At 43.4% G+C, this 25,539-nt stretch overlaps 1 protein-coding gene across 1 annotated transcript in view; it reads right to left on the minus strand.

The window, feature by feature from the left end:
- The window catches only part of PDE4A (phosphodiesterase 4A), a 1,221,221-nt gene that overhangs the window by 1,021,153 nt on the left and 174,529 nt on the right, over positions 1-25,539 (minus strand). The gene's annotated exons all lie outside the window — the stretch shown is intronic.

The following is a 25,539-nucleotide window of genomic DNA, read 5'->3' on the forward strand; positions in this document are numbered from 1 at the left end:
TGGTTACTTCATCAACCAAGGCTAATACCGTACTGACTTGTAGGAGCACAGCCCCAATATGAATAAATTGCATGGCATGACATCTACCCGATGTCTCCTTTCCACTCATTTACCTGCAGTAGATTTGCACAAATACATCCTCTCCTCTATAATATATTCCCAGCACTCTACTTCGTGTCTGCATCAATTCTACAGCTCTGTAATATTATATTCTGTAAAATATTAATCACTAGCTATGAATCCCCTAAACTATTTCCATATTAATGAGCCATCTTAGCATGAAGATAAATCACACAAATCCCTACAATCTGACATATACATATATACATATATATATATATATATATATATATACACATTATATATATATATACACACACACACATATATATATATATATATATATATATATATATATATATATATATAATGATATAGGTATAGGTCTTTCTGACATATGGGTCAATAGTAATCAATGGGCTTAGGTACAACAAAATAGTTATAGGCAAAATATTACTGATTTTTGCTCTGTATCTAGAAACCAGATATGGGGAAGGTAACCTTTGACACAAGGACCAACCACTACAGGTCCGACCATGCTCAGAACAGGGTCACATATGCATAGGAAGTTGTGGATCAGCTGGGGGTGTTGATGAAAATGGGAGCATGCAGCACCGTCTTCTATCACAAAACCTGATATTACTGTGTGGATATAAAATGTGCCACTAATCTGTATATCCTTGGAGGTGCAAGCCAGTGGTCTACATTAAATAGTCTGTGAGTTCTGCAGCACAGGGGGACCATGCACTTGAGAAATGGTGCAGTGTAATCATCCGGTGTATGTGAACCACTATAAGCATATACAGGGCATAGCAAAACCCAAATTAGGCAACTTCTTGCTAATCCGCTAACTGTAATAGGGAAGCTATGGGGTTTCTCGTGGTGTAAACAAGTGCAAATGCAGAAAACAGTGAGAGGAGTGATCCAGCTGCGGCAGGATGCTCTCCAGCTACACATTTCCTCTGCTGCTAGCATGCTGCCCTATTCTTTCCTGAGCATCTCACTAGTACAGCCGCTGGCTAAGCACAAGGATTCCAAATGTTTAGCCTATTGTCTTAAGGGCTATGAAACAGGGAATACATTGTAAAAAGGGGTGGGGGGTGAGCAAAGCAGAGGGTCCTACCTTGCAGGGGAAGATGTTAGCGTTCAGGCTGCATCTGTGACAGTGCCTGTCTCCTGGAGAAAGCCAATGGACAGGGAATCCTTTGTTGACTGTCTATTATCTGTGGTGTGTGGTTTCTCCTTATAGGGGAGAGACGATAGCGGCAGTGGCTGCTGTGAGACAGGAGGTGTGTAAGGGGTATATCTTATTAAAATCCATTCACTCCGAGAAGAGGGGGATCAGGTTTAATGAGAGGAGGAGATGTAAAGGAGGAGCTATGCAAAGGTATATACTGAGCGACAGGAGGAGTTACAGAGGGGTTATAGGAGGTTATATAGCGAGACTATATAGAGAAATAAGGGGAGAATATGTGCAGTGATAGATGTAGAGGAGGTTATATGGAGTAATAGGAGGACATATAGGGGAGGTTATATGGAGTAATAGGAGGAGATATAGGGAGGTTATATGGAGTAATAGGAGGACATATAGGGGAGGTTATATGGAGTAATAGGAGGAGATATAGGGAGGTTATGTGGAGTAATAGGAGGAGATATAGGGAAGGTTATATGGAGTAATAGGAGGAGATATAGGGAGGTTATATGGAGTAATAGGAGGAGATATAGGGAGGTTATATGGAGTAATAGGAGGAGATATAGGGGAGGTTATATGGAGTAATAGGAGGAGATATAGGGAGGTTATATGGAGTAATAGGAGGAGATATAGGGGAGGTTATATGGAGTAATAGGAGGAGATATAGGAGAGGTTATATGGAGTAATAGGAGGAGATATAGGGAGGTTATATGGATTAATAGGAGGAGATATAGGGAGGTTATATGGAGTAATAGGAGGAGATATAGGAGAGGTTATATGGAGTAATAGGAGAAGATATAGGGGAGGTTATATGGAGTAATAGGAGGAGATATAGGAGAGGTTATATGGAGTAATAGGAGGAGATATAGGGAGGTTATATGGATTAATAGGAGGAGATATAGGGGAGGTTATATGGAGTAATAGGAGGAGATATAGGGAGGTTATATGGAGTAATAGGAGGAGATATAGGAGAGGTTATATGGAGTAATAGGAGGAGATATAGGGAAGGTTATATGGAGTAATAGAAGGAGATATAGGAAGGTTATATGGAGTAATAGGAGGAGATATAGGGGAGGTTATATGGAGTAATAGGAGGAGATATAGGGAGGTTATATGGAGTAATAGGAGGACATATAGGGGAGGTTATATGGAGTAATAGGAGGAGATATAGGGAGGTTATGTGGAGTAATAGGAGGAGATATAGGGAGGATATATGGAGTAATAGGAGGAGATATAGGGAGGTTAAATGGAGTAATAGGAGGACATATAGGGGAGGTTATATGGAGTAATAGGAGGAGATATAGGGAGATTATATGGAGTAATATGAGGAGATATAGGGGAGGTTATATGGAGTAATTGAAGGAGATATAGGGAGGTTATATGGAGTAATAGGAGGAGATATAGGGAAGGTTATATGGAGTAATAGAAGGAGATATAGGGAGGTTATATGGAGTAATAGGAGGAGATATAGGGGAGGTTATATGGAGTAATAGGAAGAGATATAGGGGATGTTATATGGAGTAATAGGAGGAGATATAGGAGAGGTTATATGGAGTAATAGGAGGAGATATAGGGAGGTTATATGGAGTAAAAGGAGGAGATATAGGAGAGGTTATATGGAGTAATAGGAGGAGATATAGGGGAGATAATATGGAGTAATAGGAGGAGATATAGGGAGGTTTTATGGAGTAATATGAGGAGATATAGGAGAGGTTATATGGAGTAATAGGAGGAGATATAGGAGAGTTTATATGGAGCAATAGGAGGAGATATAGGGAGGTTATATGGAGTAATAGGAGGAGATATAGGGAGGTTATATGGATTAATAGGAGGAGATATAGGGAGGTTATATGGAGTAATATGAGGAGATATAGGGAGGTTATATGGAGTAAAAGGAGGAGATATAGGAGAGGTTATATGGAGTAATAGGAGGCGATATAGGGAGGTTATATGGAGTAATAGGAGGAGATATAGAAGAGGTTATATGGAGTAATAGGAGGAGATATAGGAGAGGTTATATGAAGTAATAGGAGGAAATACAGGAGAAGTTATATGGAGTAATAGGAGGAGATATAGGTGAGGTTATATGGAGTAATAGGAGGAGATATAGGAGAGATTATATGGAGTAATAGGAGGAGATATAGTTATATGGAGTAATAGGAGGAGATATAGGTGAGGTTATATGGAGTAATAGGAGGAGATATAGAAGAGGTTATATGAGTAATAGGAGGAGATATAGGGAGGTTATATGGAGTAATAGGAGGAGATATAGGGAGGTTATATGGAGTAATAGGAGGAGAGATAGGAGAGATTATATGGAGTAATAGGAGGAGATATAGGGAGGTTATATGGAGTAATAGGAGGAGAGATAGGAGAGGTTATATGGAGTAATAGGAGGAGATATAGGAGATTATATGGAGTAATAGGAGGAGATATAGGGAGGTTATATGGAGTAATAGGAGGAGATATAGCAAGGTTATATGAAGTAATAGGAGGAGATATAGGAGAGGTTATATGGAGTAATAGGAGGAGATATAGGGAGGTTATATGGAGTAATAGGAGGATATATAGGGAGGTTATATGGAGTAATAGGAGGAGATATAGGAGAGGTTATATGAAGTAATAGGAGGAAATACAGGAGAAGTTATATGGAGTAATAGGAGGAGATATAGGTGAGGTTATATGGAGTAATAGGAGGAGATATAGGAGAGATTATATGGAGTAATAGGAGGAGATATAGAAGAGGTTATATGAGTAATAGGAGGAGATATAGGGAGGTTATATGGAGTAATAGGAGGAGATATAGGGAGGTTATATGGATTAATAGGAGGAAATATAGGGGAGGTTATATGGAGTAATAGGATGAGATATAGCGAGGTTATATGGAGTAATAGGAGGAGATATAGGGAGGTTATATGGAGTAATAGGAGGAGATATAGGGAGGTTATATGGAGTAATAGGAGGAGAGATAGGAGAGATTATATGGAGTAATAGGAGGAGATATAGGGAGGTTATATGGAGTAATAGGAGGAGAGATAGGAGAGATTATATGGAGTAATAGGAGGAGATATAGGGAGGTTATATGGAGTAATAGGAGGAGATATAGCAAGGTTATATGAAGTAATAGGAGGAGATATAGGAGAGGTTATATGGAGTAATAGGAGGAGATATAGGGAGGTTATATGGAGTAATAGGAGGAGATATAGCAAGGTTATATGGAGTAATAGGAGGAGAGATAGGAGAGATTATATGGAGTAATAGGAGGAGATATAGGGAGGTTATATGGAGTAATAGGAGGAGATATAGGAGAGGTTATATGGAGTAATAGGAGGAGATATAGGAGAGGTTATATGTAGTATTAAGAGGAGATATAGGGAGGTTATATGGAGTAATAGGAGAGATAGGAGAGGTTATATGGAGTAATAGGAGGAGATATAGGGAGGTTATATGGAGTAATAGGAGGAGATATAGGGAAGTTATATGGAGTAATAGGAGATATAGGGAGGTTATATGGAGTAATAGGAGGAGATATAGGAGAGGTTAAATGGAGTAATATGAGGAGATATAGGGAGGTTATATGAAGTAATAGGAGGAGAGATAGGAGAGGTTATATGGAGTAATAGGAGAAGATATAGGGGAGGTTATATGGAGTAATAGGAGGAGATATAGGGAGGTTATATGGAGTAATATTAGGAGATATAGGAAGGTTATATGGAGTAATAGGAGGAGATATAGGTGAGGTTATATGGAGTAATAGGAGGAGATATAGTTATATGGAGTAATAGGAGGAGATATAGGTGAGGTTATATGGAGTAATAGGAGGAGATATAGAAGAGGTTATATGAGTAATAGGAGGAGATATAGGGAGGTTATATGGAGTAATAGGAGGAGATATAGGGAGGTTATATGGATTAATAGGAGGAAATATAGGGGAGGTTATATGGAGTAATAGGATGAGATATAGCGAGGTTATATGGAGTAATAGGAGGAGATATAGGGAGGTTATATGCAGTAATAGGAGGAGATATAGGGAGATTATACGTAGTAATAGGAGGAGATATAGGGAGGTTATATGGAGTAATAGGAGGAGATATAGAGGAGGTTATATGGAGTAATAGGAGGAGATATAGGGAGGTTATTTGGAGTAATAGGAGGAGGTATAGGGAGGTTATATGGAGTAATAGAAGGAGATATAGGAGAGGTTATATGGAGTAATAGGAGGAGATATAGGAGAGGTTATACGGGGTAATAGGAGGAGATATAGGAGAGGTTATATGGAGTAATAGTAGGAGATATAGGAGAGGTTATATGGAGTAATAGGACGAGAGATAGGAGAGGTTATTTGAAGTAATAGGAGGAGATATAGGAAGGTTATATGGAGTAATAGGAGGAGAGATAGGAGAGGTTATATGGAGTAATAGGAGGAGATATAGGGAGGTTATATGGAGTAATAGGAGGAGATATAGGGAGGCTATATGGAGTAATGGGAGGAGATATAGGGAGGTTATACGGAGTAATAGGAGGAAATATAGGGAGGTTATATGGAGTAATAGAAGGAGATATAGGGAGGTTATTTGAAGTAATAGGAGGAGATATAGGGAGGTTATATGGAGTAAAAGGAGGATATATAGAGGAGATTATATGGAGTAATAGGAGGAGATATAGGGGAGGTTATGTGGAGTAATAGGAGGAGATATAGTAGAGGTTATATGGAGTAATAGGATGAGATATAGCGAGGTTATATGGAGTAATAGGAGAAGATATAGGGAGGTTATATGGAGTAATAGGAGCAGATATAGGGAGGTTATACGTAGTAATAGGAGGAGATATAGGGAGGTTATATGGAGCAATAGCAGGAGATATAGAGGAGGTTATATGGAGTAATAGGAGGAGATATAGGGAGATTATTTGGAGTAATAAGAGGAGATATATGGAGGTTATATGGAGTAATAGGAGGAGATATAGGAGAGGTTATATGGAGTAATAGGAGGATATATAGGAGAGGTTAAATGGGGTAATAGGAGGAGATATAGGAGAGGTTATATGGAGTAATAGGACGAGATATAGGAGAGGTTATATGGAGTAATAGGAGGAGATATAGGAAGGTTATATGGAGTAATAGGACGAGAGATAGGAGAGGTTATATGGAGTAATAGTAGGAGATATAGGAGAGGTTATATGGAGTAATAGGACGAGAGATAGGAGAGGTTATTTGAAGTAATAGGAGGAGATATAGGAAGGTTATATGGAGTAATAGGAGGAGAGATAGGAGAGGTTATATGGAGTAATAGGAGGAGATATAGGGAGGTTATATGGAGTAATAGGAGGAGATATAGGGAGGCTATATGGAGTAATGGGAGGAGATATAGGGAGGTTATACGGAGTAATAGGAGGAAATATAGGGAGGTTATATGGAGTAATAGAAGGAGATATAGGGAGGTTATTTGAAGTAATAGGAGGAGATATAGGGAGGTTATATCGAGTAAAAGGAGGATATATAGAGGAGATTATATGGAGTAATAGGAGGAGATATAGGGGAGGTTATGTGGAGTAATAGGAGGAGATATAGTAGAGGTTATATGGAGTAATAGGATGAGATATAGCGAGGTTATATGGAGTAATAGGAGAAGATATAGGGAGGTTATATGGAGTAATAGGAGCAGATATAGGGAGGTTATACGTAGTAATAGGAGGAGATATAGGGAGGTTATATGGAGCAATAGCAGGAGATATAGAGGAGGTTATATGGAGTAATAGGAGGAGATATAGGGAGGTTATTTGGAGTAATAAGAGGAGATATATGGAGGTTATATGGAGTAATAGGAGGAGATATAGGAGAGGTTATATGGAGTAATAGGAGGATATATAGGAGAGGTTAAATGGGGTAATAGGAGGAGATATAGGAGAGGTTATATGGAGTAATAGCGGGAGATATAGGAGAGGTTATATGGAGTAATAGTAGGAGATATAGGAGAGGTTATATGGAGTAATAGGACGAGATATAGGAGAGGTTATATGGAGTAATAGGAGGAGATATAGGAAGGTTATATGGAGTAATAGGACGAGAGATAGGAGAGGTTATATGGAGTAATAGGAGGAGATATAGGGAGGTTATATGGAGTAATAGGAGGAGATATAGGGAGGTTATACGTAGTAATAGGAGGAGATATAGGGAGGTTATATGGAGTAATAGGAGGAGATATAGGGAGGTTATACGTAGTAATAGGAGGAGATATAGGGAGGTTATATGGAGTAATAGGAGGAGATATAGAGGAGGTTATATGGAGTAATAGGAGGAGATATAGGGAGGTTATTTGGAGTAATAGGAGGAGATATAGGGAGGTTATATGGAGTAATAGAAGGAGATATAGGAGAGGTTATATGGAGTAATAGGAGGATATATAGGAGAGGTTAAATGGGGTAATAGGAGGAGATATAGGAGAGGTTATATGGAGTAATAGCGGGAGATATAGGAGAGGTTATATGGAGTAATAGTAGGAGATATAGGAGAGGTTATATGGAGTAATAGGACGAGATATAGGAGAGGTTATATGGAGTAATAGGAGGAGATATAGGAAGGTTATATGGAGTAATAGGACGAGAGATAGGAGAGGTTATATGGAGTAATAGGAGGAGATATAGGGAGGTTATATGGAGTAATAGGAGGAGATATAGGGAGGTTATACGTAGTAATAGGAGGAGATATAGGGAGGTTATATGGAGTAATAGGAGGAGATATAGGGAGGTTATACGTAGTAATAGGAGGAGATATAGGGAGGTTATATGGAGTAATAGGAGGAGATATAGAGGAGGTTATATGGAGTAATAGGAGGAGATATAGGGAGGTTATTTGGAGTAATAGGAGGAGATATAGGGAGGTTATATGGAGTAATAGAAGGAGATATAGGAGAGGTTATATGGAGTAATAGGAGGAAATATAGGAGAGGTTTTATGGGGTAATAGGAGGAGATATAGGAGAGGTTATATGGAGTAATAATAGTAGGAGATATAGGAGAGGTTATATGGAGTAATAGGACGAGAGATAGGAGAGGTTATATGGAGTAATAGGAGGAGATATAGGAAGGTTATATGGAGTAATAGGAGGAGAGATAGGAGAGGTTATATGGAGTAATAGGAGGAGATATAGGGAGGTTATATGGAGTAATAGGAGGAGATATAGGAGGGGTTATATGGAGTAATATGAGGAGATATAGGGAGGTTATATGAAGTAATAGGAGGAGAGATAGGAGAGGTTATATGGAGTAATAGGAGGAGATATAGGGAGGTTATATGGAGTAATAGGAGGAGATATAGGGAGGCTATATGGAGTAATAGGAGGAGATATAGGGATGTTATATGGAGTAATATTAGGAGATATAGGAAGGTTATATGGAGTAATAGGAGGAGATATAGGTGAGGTTATATGGAGTAATAGGAGGAGATATAGGGAGGTTATATGGAGTAATAGGAGGAGATATAGGGAGGTTATATGGAGTAATAGGAGGAGATATAGGGATGTTATATGGAGTAATATTAGAAGATATAGGAAGGTTATATGGAGTAATAGGAGGAGATATAGGTGAGGTTATATGGAGTAATAGGAGGAGATATAGGAGAGGTTATATGAGTAATAGGAGGAGATATAGGGAGGTTATATGGAGTAATAGGAGGAGATATAGGGAGGTTATATGGAGTAATAGGAGGAAATATAGGAGAGGTTATATGGAGTAATAGGATGAGATATAGCAAGGTTATATGGAGTAATAGGAGGAGATATAGGGAGGTTATATGGAGTAATAGGAGGAGATAAAGGGAGGTTATACATAGTAATAGGAGGAGATATAGAGGAGGTTATATGGAGTAATAGGAGGAGATATAGGGAGGTTATTTGGAGTAATAGGAGGAGATATAGGGAGGTTATATGGAGTAATAGGAGGAGATATAGGAGAGGTTATATGGGGTAATAGGAGGAGATATAGGAGAGGTTATATGGAGTAATAGTAGGAGATATAGGAGAGGTTATATGGAGTAATAGGACGAGAGATAGGATAGGTTATATGGAGTAATAGGAGGAGATATAGGAAGGTTATATGGAGTAATAGGACGAGAGATAGGAGAGGTTATATGGAGTAATAGGAGGAGATATAGAGGTTATATGGAGTAATAGGAGGAGATATAGGGAGGTTATATGGAGTAATAGGAGGAGATATAGGGAGGTTATACGTAGTAATAGGAGGAGATATAGGGAGGTTATATGGAGTAATAGGAGGAGAAATAGAGGAGGTTATATGGAGTAATAGGAAGAGATATAGGGAGGTTATTTGGAGTAATAGGAGGAGATATAGGGAGGTTATATGGAGTAATAGAAGGAGATATAGGAGAGGTTATATGGAATAATAGGAGGAAATATAGGAGAGGTTTTATGGGGTAATAGGAGGAGATATAGGAGAGGTTATATGGAGTAATAGTAGGAGATATAGGAGAGGTTATATGGAGTAATAGGACGAGAGATAGGAGAGGTTATATGGAGTAATAGGAGGAGATATAGGAAGGTTATATGGAGTAATAGGAGGAGAGATAGGAGAGGTTATATGGAGTAATAGGAGGAGATATAGGGAGGTTATATGGAGTAATAGGAGGAGATATAGGAGAGGTTATATGGAGTAATATGAGGAGATATAGGGAGGTTATATGACGTAATAGGAGGAGAGATAGGAGAGGTTATATGGAGTAATAGGAGAAGATATAGGGGAGGTTATATGGAGTAATAGGAGGAGATATAGGGAGGTTATATGGAGTAATATTAGGAGATATTGGAAGGTTATATGGAGTAATAGGAGGATATATAGGTGAGGTTATATGGAGTAATAGGAGGAGATATAGGAGAGGTTATATGAGTAATAGGAGGAGATATAGGTGAGGTTATATGGAGTAATAGGAGGAGATATAGGGAGGTTATTTGGAGTAATAGGAGGAGACATAGGGAGGTTATATTGAGTAATAGAAGGAGATATAGGAGAGGTTATATGGAATAATAGGAGGAAATATAGGAGAGGTTTTATGGGGTAATAGGAGGAGATATAGGAGAGGTTATATGGAGTAATAGTAGGAGATATAGGAGAGGTTATATGACGTAATAGGAGGAGAGATAGGAGAGGTTATATGGAGTAATAGGAGAAGATATAGGAGAGGTTATATGGAGTAATAGGAGAAGATATAGGAGAGGTTATATGGAGTAATAGGAGAAGATATAGGAGAGGTTATATGAGTAATAGGAGGAGATATAGGGAGGTTATATGGAGTAATAGGAGGAGATATAGGGAGGTTATATGGAGTATTAGGAGGAAATATAGGGGAGGTTATATAGAGTAATAGGAGGAGATATAGGGCGGTTATATGGAGTAATAGGAGGAGATATAGGGAGGTTATATGGAGTAATAGGAGATATAGGAGAGGTTATATGGAGTAATAGAAGTAGATATAGGGAGGTTATATGGAGTCATAGGAGGAGATATAGGAGAGGTTATATGGAGTAATAGGAGGTTATATAGGAGAGGTTATATGGAGTAATATGAGGATATATAGGTGAGGTTATATGGAGTAATAGGAGAAGATATAGAGAGGTTATATGACGTAATAGGAGGAGAGATAGGAGAGGTTATATGGAGTAATAGGAGAAGATATAGGGGAGGTTATATGGAGTAATAGGAGGAGATATAGGGAGGTTATATGGAGTAATATTAGGAGATATAGGAAGGTTATATGGAGTAATAGGAGGAGATATAGGGAGGTTATATGGAGTAATAGGAGGAGATATAGGGAGGTTATATGGAGTAATAGGAGGAAATATAGTGGAGGTTATTTAGAGTAATAGGAGGAGATATAGGGCGGTTATATGGAGTAATAGGAGGAGATATAGGGAGTTTATATGGAGTAATAGGAGATATAGGAGAGGTTATATGGAGTAATAGGAGGAGATATAGGGAGGTTATATGAGTAATAGAAGGAGATATAGGGAGGTTATATGGAGTCATAGGAGGAGATATAGGAGAGGTTATATGGAGTAATAGGAGGAGATATAGAAAAGGTTATATGGAGTAATAGGACGAGAGATAGGAGAGGTTATATGGAGTAATAGGAGGAGATATAGGAAGGTTATATGGAGTAATAGGAGGAGAGATGGGAGAAGTTATATGGAGAAATAGGAAGAGATATAGGGAGGTTATATGGAGTAATAGGAGGAGATATAGGAGAGGTTATATGGAGAAATATGAGGAGATATAGGGAGGTTATATGGAGTAATAGGAGGAGAGATAGGAGAGGTTATATGGAGTAATAGGAGGAGATATATGGGAGGTTATATGGAGTAATAGGAGGAGATATAGAGGAGGTTATATGGAGTAATAGGAGGAGATATAGGAAGGTTATATGGAGTAATAGGAGGCGATATAGGGAGGTTATATGGAGTAATAGGAGGATATATAGGGGAGGTTATATGGAGTAATAGGAGGAGTTATAGGAGAGGTTATATGAAGTAATAGGAGGAGATATAGGGAGGTTATATGGAGTAATAGGAGGAGATATAGGGAGGTTATATGGAGTAATAGGAGGAGATATAGGGAGGTTATATGGAGTAATAGGAGGATATATAGGGGAGGTTATATGGAGTAATAGGAGGAGATATAGGAGAGGTTATATGAAGTAATAGGAGGAGATATACAGAGGTTATATGGAGTAATAGGAGGAGATGTAGGGAGGTTATATGGAGTAATAGGAGATATAGGAGAGGTTATATGGAGTAATAGGAGGAGATATAGGGAGGTCATATGGAGTAATAGACGAGATATAGGGAGGTTATATGGAGTAATAGGAGGAGATATAGGAGAGGTTATATGGAGTAATAGGAGGAGATATAGGAGAGGTTATATGGAGTAATAGGAGGAGATATAGGGAGATTATATGGAGTAATAGGAGGATATATAGGGAGGTTATATGGAGTAATAGGTGGAGATATAGGAGAGGTTATATAGAGTAATAGGAGGAGATGTAGAGGAGGTTACATGGAGTAATAGAAGGAGTTATAGGGGAGGTTAGATGAAGTAATAGGAGGAGATATAGGGAGGTTATATGGAGTAATAGGAGGAGATATAGGGAGGTTATATGGAGTAATAGGAGGAGATAAAGGGAGGTTATATGGAGTAATAGGAGGAGATATAGGAGAGGTTATATGGAGTAATAGGAGGGGATATAGGAGGTTATATGGAACAATAGGAGGAGATATAGGAGAGGTTATATGGAGTAATAGGAGTAGATCTAGGAGAGGTTATATAGCAGTGGTTCTTAACCTTGTTGGAGGTACTGAACCCCACCAGTTTCATATTCGCATTCCCCGAACCCCTCTTAATTGGAAAAATAAAAACATAGGAAGTATATATTTAAGTATATATTTATACATAGTGCACAAAATGAACAAAACCATTAAGAACAAAGAACAAAACCATGAAAACATGATTTTCACACAAAAACATAATGATTATTTACTGCAAATCAGTGTGACTTCTGCTGTTGTCTTTCAGAGACCAGTTCAGAAATGCGCGGTTTTACCTTGGCAAGTGCCACTCTCATGTCATTAGTGTTCCCCCCAATTTAGGCAGGCAGAGTTCCCCCACATTAGGAAGACAGAGTTCCCCCACATTAGGGGCAGTGTTCCCCCACATTAGGCAGGCAGTGTTCCCACACATTAGGCTGGCAGTGTTCCCCCACATTAGGCAGGCATTGTTCCCCCCACATTAGGCAGGCAGTGTTCCTCCACATTAGGCAGACAGAGTTCCCCCACATTAGGCAGGCAGTGTTCCCCCCACATTAGGCAGGTAGTGTTCCCCCACATTAGGCAGGCAGTGTTCCCCCACATTAGGCAGGCAGTGTTCCCCCACATTAGGCAGGCAGAGTTCCCCCACATTAGGCAGGCAATGTTCCCCCTCATTAGGCAGGCAGTGTTCCCCCCGACATTAGGCAGGCAGTGTTCCCCCACATTAGGCCGGCAGTGTTCCCCCACATTAGGCAGGCAGAGTTCCCCCACATTAGGCAGGCAGTGTTCCCCCACATTAGGCAGGCAGTGTTCCCCCACATTAGGCAGGCAGTGTTCCCCCCACTTTAGGCAGGCAGTGTTCCCCCACATTAGGCAGGCAGTGTTCCCCCACATTAGGCAGGCAGTGTTCCCCCCACATTAAGAAGGCAGTGTTCCCCCACATTATGCAGGCAGTGTTCCCCCACATTAGGCAGGCAGTGTTCCCCCACATTAGGCAGGCAGTGTTCCCCCACATTAGGCAGGCAGTGTTTCCCCACATTAGGCAGGCAGTGTTCCCCCACATTAGGCAGGCAGTATTCCCCCACATTATGCAGGCAGTGTTCCCCCACATTAGGCAGGCAGTGTTCCCCCACATTAGGCAGACAGAGTTCCCCCACATTAAGAAGGCAGTGTTCCCTTACATTAGGCAGGCAGTGTTCCCCCACATTAGGCATGCAGTGTTCCTCCACATTATGTAGGCCAGTGGTCTTCAACCTGCGGACCTCCAGATGTTGCAAAACTACAACTCCCAGCTGGGAGTTGTAGTTTTGCAACATCTGGAGGTCCACAGGTTGAAGACCACTGATGTAGGCTTTGTTCCCCCACAGACATAGAGCCTCCAGCCATATACAGTGTATGGCTGGAGGCTGTATGCCTGTGTACTGCCCACTTCAGTGCTCCGGCTATAGCAGTAGGTCTCGGGACCGGAGGTGGGAGCACCAAAGACGACGTGCGATCGAACCCAGGTTAAGAACCACTATTATATAGAGTAATTGGAGGAGATACTCTAATGCCCAGGACCCCGCCGGCTTCAATGATCAAGTAGATCTGTCCCCGTTTCTCAGCTCCATATAAATGTTTCATCCCCCTTTTTTTTGTAGTGACAGCCTCTCTCTTTAAGATTGGTATTAATATTATTTGTATATACTGTATGTTTCTTTAGATTTTTTTCCCCACTATTTTTGTAGTATAGTATTACCTTAATTCTTACACTGATGTTACTGCTGAGCGTCTTGTTTACGCATTGCTATAGTTACTCCTTAGAGTCCCATGATTTAAGCATGCAGCACAATGACGTGAATTTGAGGCCGGAAGAAGCATGGGATACTGTGCGAAATGGCTGGCGTTGCCTCTAAGCACTTCGGTCAGGTCCATGGACAACTCCTGGTGACTTCAGCCTCCAGGATTGGATGACACGTTATATGCGGTGAGTGCAGGTAATCACTCCTTTGTGGTTTCATATTGTGATGCTTACACTTAGTACGTTGCAGCCCGCAGGTGTCTGTATCATAAGGCTGGACGGAAGACTGCGGTGAGAAGTCTGTTATATACTAGCAGTATTACCATTAAGTGTTGTACAGGGTGGGCCATTTGTATGGAGACACCTTAATAAAATGGGAATGGTTGGTGATATTAACTTCCTGTTTGTGGCACATTAGTATATGTGAGGGGGGAAACTTTTCAAGATGGGTGGTGACCATAGTGGCCATTTTGAAGTTGGCCATTTTGAATCCAACTTTTTTTTCAGTAGGAAGAGGGTCATGTGACACATTAAACTTATTGGGAATTTCACAAGAAAAACAATGATGTGCTTGGTTTTAATGTAACTTTATTCTTTCATGAGTTATTTACAAGTTTCTGACCACTAATAAAATGTGTTAAATGTGCTGCCCATTGTGTTGGATTGTCAATGCAACCCTCTTCTCCCACTCTTCACACACTGATAGCAACACCGCAGGAGAAATGCTAGCACAGGCTTCCAGTATCCGTATACATTGCTATATACTACTATATACACCGCAGGAGAAATGCTAGCACAGGCTTCCAGTATCCGTAGTTTCAGGTGCTGCAGAATGGGCAAAACAAAAATTGGAACAGGACCCTCAGTTTACACAGAAGATTATGGTCAGTGATGAGGCAAACTTTTATGTGAATGGTGAAGTTAACAAACAAAACCACCGCTATTGGTCTGACACTAACCCACATTGGATAGATCCCTCCAAGACTGTTGGAACACAAAAATTGATGGTATGGTGTGGTATATGGGGTACAAAGATAGTGGGGCCATTCTTCATCAATGGAAACCTCAAGACCACTGGATATGCGAAATTTCTACATGATGATGTGTTTCCCTCTTTATGCACTGAAGCTGGCACGTTCCCTGAGTTTTTCCAGCAAGATGGTGAAACCACCACATTATGGGTGTCAGGTCCGAGCATTCCTAGATGAACAGTTTCCTGGAAAGTGGATTGGTCCAGTTGAATGGCCCCCAAGGTCTCCCGATCTGACCCCCTTAGACTATTATCTTTGGGGTCATCTGAAGGCAATTATCTATGCTGTGAAGATACGAGATGTGCAGCACCTAAAACTACGGATACTGGAAGCCTGTGCTAGCATTTCTCCTGCAGTGTTGATATCAGTGTGTGAAGAGTGGGAGAAGAGGGTTGCATTGACAATCCAACACAATGGGCAGCACACTGAACACATTTTATAAGTGGTCAGAAACTTGTAAATAACTCATGAAAGAATAAAGTTACGTTAAAACCAGTTAAGTTTTTCTTGTGAAATTCCCAATAAGTTTGATGTGTGACATAACCCTCTTCCTATTGAAAAAAACTAAAGTTGGATTCAAAATGGCCGACTTCAAAATGGCCGCCATGGTCACCACCCATCTTGAAAAGTTTCCCTCCTCACATATACTAATGTGCCACAAACAGGAAGCTAATATCACCAACCATCCCTCAAACAATTTACATACAACGGAGGTTAAACTAACAGGTCTATAATTCCCAGGGTCACCTTTTGATCCCTTTTTAAATATTGGTACCACATTTGCCATGTGCCAGTCCTGGGGAACAGTACCTGTTACTATAGGGTCCGTGAATATTCAAAATATGGGTCTGTCTGTCACATTACTTAATTCCTTTAGAACACGGGGATGAAGGTCATCCGGACCTGGTGATTTGTCTATTTTGATTTTTTGTAGGTGGCACTGTACTTCCTGGGTTAGACAGGTGACCTGTACTGGGGAGTTTACCTTATCTCGCTGTATTTTACCTGGCATTTCATTTTCCTCGGTGATCACAGTGGAGAAGAATTTGTTTAACATATTTGCTTTTTCCTGATCCCCGTTTATAAATTCTTCCTCATAATGTTTTAAAGGGCCCACACTTTCATTTTTGATCTTTTTGCTATTTATATAGTTAAAGAACATTTTGGGGTTAGTTTTACTCTCTTTGGCAATGAGTCTTTCTGTCTCTATTTTTGCGTTTTTTTTATCTGTTTTTTACATATTTCAATTTTTTCTCTATAGCTTTTTAATGCTTCCTCACTGCCGTCCTGTTTTAGTAGTTTAAATGCTTTATTTTTGTCATTTATTGCCCCCTTAACATTTTTGTTCATCCATATTGGTTTTCTTTTGTTTCTGACCCTTTTATTCCAATAAGGTATATATATGTTGCAGTGTAAATTTAAGATATTTTTAAAAGTCTACCATTTAGTGTCAGTATTCTTGTTTTTGAGGACATTATCCCATTTTATATTTTTAAGGGCTTCTCTGAGTTGATCGAACTTTGCCTTCCTAAAGATCATTGTTTTTGTGGCCCCTCGAGAGATTCCCTTATTGAAGAACAAGTTATAATGTATTATATTATGGTCACTATTTCCTAGGTATCCTTCTACTTGCACATTAGTTACTCTATGGGTATGTTCACAATGACAAATATGTGCGAGGAATTTGCGCTGAACAAATCCGCTCAGAAATTACAGTTTTTTTCTGCGCTGAATCTGCGCGGAATCTGCACGGAATCCGTGCTGAAAGTGCGCGGAATGCGTCATAGGAGACCTTGTAAAAAAAATAATTTTGTGCCAATTCGGCGAGAATTCCGCGCAATTTCTGCACAATTTCCGCACGGAAGTGTGGCGGCCTGAAAAAATTTTTACATTGACTTCTCTGGAGTTACAAAGCGAATTCCGCATGAAGAAAGAACATGTTCATTCTTCATGCGGAACAGAATTCAGTGACAGAATTCAGCTAGCGGAAATTCCTCAGTGTGAACAGAAGAGCAGAATTTTCATGACATACTATGGGGTTTTTCACTGCTGAATGATATGGAGAGGAATAAGCGAGCAGAATTACTCGCGGAAATTCCTCTCCAAACCCTCAGTGTGAACATATCCTATCAGGTCTGTTGGTTAATATTTCTGAGCGATTTCACATTTTTGCATTTTCGTTTTTTCCTCCTTGCCTTTAAAAAATCATAACCCTTTCAATTTTGCACCTAAAAATCTGTATTATAGCTTATTTTTTGCGCCACCAATTCTACTTAACAGTGAAATTAGTCATTTTTTCCGAAAAATCCACGGAGAAACGGAAAAAAAATTCATTGTGTGACAAACTTGAAGAAAAAAATGCCATTTTGTTAATTTTGGGGGCTTCCGTTTCTACGCAGTATATTTTTCAGTAAAAATGACACCTTATCTTTATTCTGTAGGTCCATAGGGTTAAAATGATACCATACTTATATAGGTTTGATTTTGTATCACTTCAGAAAAAAATCATAAATACATGCAGGAAAATTTATATGTTTAAAATTGTCATATTCTGAGCCCTATAACTTTTTTATTTTTCTGTGTTCATGGCGCTATGAGGGCTCATTTTTTGCGCCGTGATCTGAAGTTTTTACCGGTAGCATATTTGTTCTGATCAGACTTTTTGATCACTTTTTATTGAATGTTCGGTTTTAAAAGCAGTATATTTTTATAATTCTGACATTTCCGCACGTGGTGATACCACATATGTTTATTTTTATTTACACTGTTGTATTTTGTTACTAGGAAATGTCGGGTGATTTAAACTTTTAATTCAGAAGGGAATACCTGAAAGGGTTAACTTTTTTTTTTACAATTTTTTTTTTTGCGAGCTCATAGCTCTTATAGGGACCTATGAGCTTGCAATGGCTGATTGCATACACAGATTGTTGCCTTGCCATTGCATGGCAACAAGCTGTGTAATCGGCGGTTGATTGCTCCAGCCTGTAACTCAGGCATGGAGCAATCAATCAGAGCCGGTATGCCGACGGAAGAAGGTAGGGACCTTCTTCTCTCCGGGTAGCCGATCAGCCCGACTGAGCAGCCGGGAAGCATTTACTTTCACTTTCGATGCGGCGCTCTGCTTTGAGCGCCGCATCGGAAGGGTTAATAGCGCGTGGCCGAACTATCGCGGCCGCGCACTATTAGCTGCGGGTCCCAGCTGTGAATAGGCGCCGGGACCATCCCGCTATGCGTTATAGACAGGGACCGGATTTAGGACGTACTCATAAGTCTAGTAGTGCGCCCACTCTGGTCGGGCCCTGCCAGTGGCGTTGCTAGGGTTGGTGTCACCCGGTGCGGTAGAAAATGGTGTCACCCCATACCTCCCCCCCCCCCAGTAAGTTTTTAGCCTGTTGTGACAGACACCACTGTTGTAGCGCATTGTGAGAAATTCCAGTTTAATAATCAGATGTGTTAAGCCTAATTGGCTTTATTTGTGGGAGTGGCGTGGGGTATATAACCACCCCTCTCCCACATCTAGGGGCATGTGTTACGTTGGCGGTAGTTCTCTAGTAGTCTACCGTGTTAGTGCATACGTCCCCCCCCCCCGGAGTGTCGTTGGTAGTGTGTAGCGGTTCCATCCCCCGTCCTCGCAGAGGTTTGTTAGGTAAGTGCCAGTGTGGCTCTATGTCGTTCAGCTAGGGTTCGTAGTGCCGGGGCAGGCTTACCCCCAGCTGGGTCGCTTGCCTCCTCGCGCTCCCCTAGGCTTTTTGGTAACCTGTTTTTCATGCTTCTGTTTGACCTCCCCATTTCCGTGTCCCCCCGCCGCTCACCTGGCCCGCCCGGTTCCCGGTCCTGAGGGAGTGGAGTTGCGCCTGCTGCCGGGCTCGAGGACCCCGTCCCATGCTCTAGATCGCGGCGCGGGGCTGCGGGGAGCGGGGTCTCCATTCGCCCCGGTGGTCGGCGTCGCTTCATGGTTACTCCTCCACTCCAATCCATGGGGCGAGAGGGCACGTGCTCACCGGGCCCGGGGCCCGCTCCAGCCAGCACCGTGAGGCGGCCGGGGGGCGGGGCTTCGTCGGCTCGGCATCCCGCGTCATCACCCGGCGCCGCGCCACCACAGGAGAGGGGGGGCGCCTGCTCTCCGGACCCGGGGGCTCCGTTCCTGCGCCCGCGTTTCTGCGGCGACTACGGGGCTGCAGAGGCGGGGCTCCGCCGTCGGGGGGGCGGTGCCACTCCCCAGAGTCACACCATCCCTGTCATGGGGGCTGGCCAGGACGTTCGCCGGGTGCCGTCCCACAGCCGGGTCCGGGCGCTCTCCCCCTTTTTGCTGGCTCCCGGCTTGCTTGCGCATGGTCGGGTGCTGCGGGGGGGGGGGGGGGGGAGGCGTCCGGGATCTGGGCTGTCGGGGCGTGGGCACCGGCATCACCCAGGTTCGGCCACCATCTCACACTTCCCCCCCCCCCCCCCCTCTCCCTTCTCACATGAAAAAAAAAAAAAAAAGGGGGCAATAAAGAAGGGAAAAAAGGGGGAACCGGGGGGGGGGCCTTGGGGTTGGTCACCTATACCATGCCCTGCGGCCAGGCACATGCTGTCCCTCAACATTAATGACTCTAGTGTTTGTCTTACCCTTCAGGTTCCATTGTTGTTCCTAAGCCCCACAAGTGGCTTCGCCTTTCAGCTTTCAGCTGAAGGTATATAAAAAAAAAAAAACGCATATACTGATTTCACTTCTTCTCACATAGCCATCAGTTCTCACTTCCGCACGGCATTCAATCATCCTGGCCAACACATTCCACGCGCCGGACCCGCCGCTGACGCGGCCCAGGGCCTCGGGCGTCCGACCCCCCCGTACAGCCTGGGCCGTTCACGTCAGTGGGGGCCTTGGTGTAGCCCGTTGTTCCTGACTTGCTTCAGCGCAACGCAACTCAACACACACGAACACTGGGTCATCCGTTAACTGACACACCCCAAAAAAAACAAAAAAAGAGGAAAACTCATTTTAGCCCACCACGTCACGCACTCATCACGTCAGGCACTCAGCTGCCACCCCTTTTTTCACTTATTTGTTGTCTGTCTCTGTGTATCCCCTCAGTCGTGAGCCGGGTCGTGCCTATTCAGGCTCCCTCTATTCCCACAACTCAGGAAACAGCAGGTCAGTGTTATAAGACATCAGCTAGGGTTGTTCAGGTACCATCCCGGTTTCTCACTAGCACCTAACTTTGTCTACCGTGCCGGTAGACAAAGTTAGGTGCTAGTGAGAAACCGGGATGGTACCTGAACCCCCGTTACTGGCCCGGACAGGTTCCGACGCGGCATGTCGCAACCATCTGACATTGAGGACACCCTCTCCGTCCCCGAGACCCCAGCAAGAGCTTCGGACCGGAGCAGCGTGTCCTCCTACCGTACCTGGACAGTCCCCAAACTGATGCAGGAGCTCAGGAGGAGGGGCACCCCCTTTCCGGCCTCAGCTAAGAAAGGGGAGCTGTTGGACCTGCTGGGCACAGACCGGCCCCCCCCCCGGCGAGGCAGGCAGCAGCATCGGACCAAGCGTCCAGTGCTTCACTTTCACAGCTCCACACCATGATGAGCCAGGTGCTCACGTCAGTGTCCGGGCTCCAGGATAGACTAGAGGACATGGAACGCGCCAGGGTCACGGACACAGCCCCAGGCCCCGCTGTTCCTGTTGCTTCTACCTCTCAGGCTCCGCCTACAGGTATGCATCAGCCTCCCCCGAATATTACACCCGCACACTTTATCCCGGCAGCAATTAAAAAAGACATTCTGGAGGGTAAGAACGTCAACTTGGCTCTTCTGATGATAGCCACCAAGGACATCAATGACACCAAAACCGTTGCCTGTGGCGATCTCGTTGTCACCTTCAAAAGCAAAGATGCCAGGCTTAACAGGAAACTAACAATTAACGAGTTTGTCATAGCCTTTGGGCTATATAGAGACGTCATTTGCTCAGTTAGTCTCAGTCGCAGGGAGGAACTCTATTTGTACCTCCACAAGATCGCACAAATGGCGTACAAACACGGAGGGTCCACCTTCTACGAGTACCCTAAATCTTTTGCGGCTAAAGCAGCTGCTTCTTTCGAGCAATTCAACTACACGACCAACTGGGGAGCCGTTGACACCGAACTTTACTGCGAGCATTTCGCAGGTCTAAAAGCCCCCTCCTGCAGCTGGTGCGGGGTCACCACACACACCACTAATTGGTGCCCCCTGAGCAAAGACCAGGCGGAAACAAGCACCAACAGGAGCCAGAATATCTCCATAGGCCCCAGTCAGAGGAACTCTCCTGCGCTAGACAGGCTAGGTAGGCCGGTCAGGTTTCTGGGCAAGACTCAGATATGTAATAATTTCAACCTCTCTGCGTGCACCTACAGCAACTGCAAGCTTCTCCATGTGTGTGTTTTCTCTGTTTCCGGGCCCACCCCAGCTCCATCTGTTCTCAAAAGGGTACCCAGGCGTGACTAGGCGTGGTGTGGGTTGACGCCCTGGCCCGCATTCTAGCCAGTCACCCTGATCCCTGCTGGGTCAGATGGCTAGTTTGGGGGTTCAGTGAAGGTTTTCACACAGGGTTGGTCGCGTTGCCTCAAAGCACGCATGAATGCCTTAACCTACAGTCAGCGCTTGCCGAACCCACGGTGGTGTCAGAACTAATACAAACTGAACTTCTGAAAGGCTTCATGATCGGCCCCTTTGATGTGCCCCCTTTTTCTTGCTGGAGGGTTAGCCCGTTGGGGCTAGCCACTGGGAAGTTTTCCAATAAAAGAAGGTTAATCTATGACCTCTCCGCGCCTTACTCTTCTAACATCCCAAGCATCAATGCACTGATCCCTTCCGATCAGTTCAGTATGAAATATTCCACTATCGATCAAGCCATACAGGCCATACTACAGCTGGGCAGGGGCACGTGGCTCTCCAAAGCTGATGTTACCGACGCCTTCAAACTTCTCCCCATCAAGCAAGACCTGTGGCAGTGGCATGGGGTAAAATGGGCAGGCAAGTATTACTTTGCCACTAAACTCACCTTTGGAGCCAAAAGTATCCCCTGGCTTTTTGATCAACTAGCCACAGCCTTACAACATGTCTCCAACTGTCACTACACCATTCACTATCTGGACGACTTCCTGTTGCTGGAACACCCTGGTCACAGTCCCTCCAATCTCAGGTCACTGTTGGGGCTGTTCAAGGAAGTTGGGGTCCCAATCGCACCCCATAAGACCGAAGGCCCGTCCATTCAACTCACCTTTTTAGGTATCATCTTAGACACCGAGAAAATGCAAGCCAGTCTTCCCCAGGAGAAACTGGCTGGGATCCGTGAGGTTATCCAGAAAATTACCAAATGCCACACAGTATCCAGGGTGGAGCTCCAAAGCCTGCTAGGCATGATGGCCTTTGTGATGCGGATCATACCGCAAGGTAGGTCATTCATATCCAGACTCCTGGACTTACTTCCTTCAGTTTCCAGGCAGAGGCATGTCATTCGAATCGACAGCGAGGCAATGTCAGACCTGGTCATGTGGGGTCACTTCCTGAGTAACTGGAACGGGATCTCATTCTTTGTCCCCTCAGCCACGGAAAGGTCCCCCTCCGTGGTTCCTGACGCTTCAGCCGTCCGTTTCGCCGCTCTCCATGGTGCACATTGGCTGGCCAGTCCTTGGCCACAGGACATACTGCTTATCCCGAATTTCACGAAACTTCGGCCTTATTCGAGATCTATCCAATAGTGGCAGCCGCTGCCGTATGGGGTGGTTCGTGGGTCAACTCCACTGTCCGCTTCAGATGCGACAATATGGCCACAGTAGATATCTTGAGGAAAGGGCGTTCTAGGTCCCCGCATATCATGCGTTTTGTCAGAAAGTTTGTCTTGATCGCTCTTCAGCATAATTTTCATTTTTGTGTTGAGCACATTGAGGGTGCCAAAAACACAGCAGCAGACGCTCTGTCACGAGGTAACATGAAGCTGTTTTTTCAGGTACACCCAGAAGCAGACATCGTCGGGGTTCCAGTTCCCTCAATACAGTATCTTCAGATGGACTAACAGACTTCATCACGGTGACAAATTCTTTAATCAGACAGTCCCTTGCACCCAGCACCACACAGGCGTATGACGCAGCTCTAGCCTCTTTTTCCGCGTTCATGCACAAACAAGGTCTCCCTGCCACAATTTCGGTGCGTTCCTCTCTTGCTTATGTTGGTTTCTTCCACTCTTCTCTTCACCTCTCCTACAACACCATCAAGCTTCACTTAGCAGGGTTACAACACCATAGATCCCTCTCACATCCCGACGCACTTTCTCTACTATCCACTAACCCTATTAAGGCGGCACTCAAGGGCATCCTTGTCCTGTCACGTCCCAAGCCACCCTCCCGTGCACCAGTCACTGGCGACCTTTTCCGATCCATGTCCTCACTTCTGGACACTCACCCGTTTGGTCCCAGACTCAGCACTGTCATCAAAGCAGCGATCTACTTGGCCTTCTACGGGTTCTTGAGGCCGGGGGAGTTCACACGCTGTGGTCGAAGGTCACAGGGTCCTCTCCTGAGCCAACTATCACCGCACGGGGCAGGGTTTGCACTCACTCTGTCTTCCACCAAAACCTGTAGATGGGGAGCCACCATACGCTATTTTCCTACTTTTCCCCAATGGTGTCCGGTTCTGGCCCTCACACAACTCCTTTCCACGTTCCCTGGACGGCCAGCGGACAGCCCTCTTCTGCCGGTCAATGGGTCAGCACTCTCCTCTTCCCAGTTCACCAAACACATGCAGTCCCTTGTCAGAATCCTGGGACACGAGCCTAGTTGTATTTCAGGTCACTCATTTAGGATCGGAGCAGCCTCTGCAGCGTCTAAACACAATGCCCCTGCACACATCATCAAGTTGGGGCGCTGGAGTTCTGGCTGCTTCGAGTGCTACGTCCCTGACCCGTCCACCGAGATGGCGGGGGTGTTTAAAGTGTTGGCTCTGTAAATTCAATAAAACTTAGTTGTACCCTACCTCCGACTCTTTGCCCTCTATCAGGCATACCCACGGTCGCGGTAATTGGGCACACCTCATCCGCTAGTTTTCCCTCTTAGGTCCTCTGGATGATCTCCTGTTTCCAGATCGGTAAGTACGGTTAGTATTATACAGTGTGTATAGGTCCCACTCTAGGCTCTTCGAGCCATGACCACAAGTGTTAAGCCTAATTGGCTTTATTTGTGGGAGTAGCGTGGGGTATATAACCACCCCTCTCCCACATCTGGAGGCGTGTGTTACGTTGGCGTCACCCACCCAGCCCTCCCTCATTCTCATAAATTCTCACCAGGGTATGCCCTCTATCAGGCATACCCACGGTCGTGGTAATTGGGCACACCTCATCCGCTAGTTTTCCCTCTTAGGTCCTCTGGATGGTCTCCTGTTTCCAGGTCGGTAAGTACGGTCAGTATTATAAAGTTTGTATAGGTCCCACTCTAGGCTCTTCGAGCCATGACCACAAATACCAGTTGCCACAGAATAGGAAAGTGTTAAAGACGTTTTCACCATTTAAATATACAGCTCCCAGAATTACTGAAAGGGGTACTCCACTGGAAAACATTTACTTTTATATCAACTGGTGCCAGAAAGTTAAACAGATTTTTAAATTACTTCTATTTAAAATCTTAATCCTTACAGTACTTATCAGCTGCTGTATGCTCCACAGGAAGTTGTGTAGTTCTTTCCAGTCTGACCACAGTGCTATTTGCTGACACCTCTGTCCATGTCAGGAACTGTCCAGAGCAGGATAGGTTTGCTATGGGGATTTGCTCCTACTATGGACAGTTCTTGACATGGACAAAGGTGTCAGCACAGAGCACTGTGGTCAGACAGAAAATAAATTAAAACAGAAAAGAACTTCCTGTGAATCACTTGTACAGCAGCTAATAAGTACTGGAAGGATTACGATTTTTAAATAGAAGTAATTTACAAATCTGTTTAACTTTGTAGCACCAATTGATAAAAAAAAAATGTTTTCCAGTAGAGTACCCCTTTGAGCAGTGGTGAGGTTATGCTGGGAGTTGTAGTTTCACTCACCATAACTGTAGAACAATGATATCAGTGACTACAGGTGACGTCTTCTCTATAGTGAGGAGAATACACAATGATATCAGTGACTACAGGTGACGTCTTCTCTATAGTCTTTCCTTATCTAATTCAG

This window comes from Hyla sarda, chromosome 4 (assembly GCF_029499605.1).
Source record: "Hyla sarda isolate aHylSar1 chromosome 4, aHylSar1.hap1, whole genome shotgun sequence".
Taxonomy (NCBI): Eukaryota; Metazoa; Chordata; class Amphibia; order Anura; family Hylidae; genus Hyla; species Hyla sarda.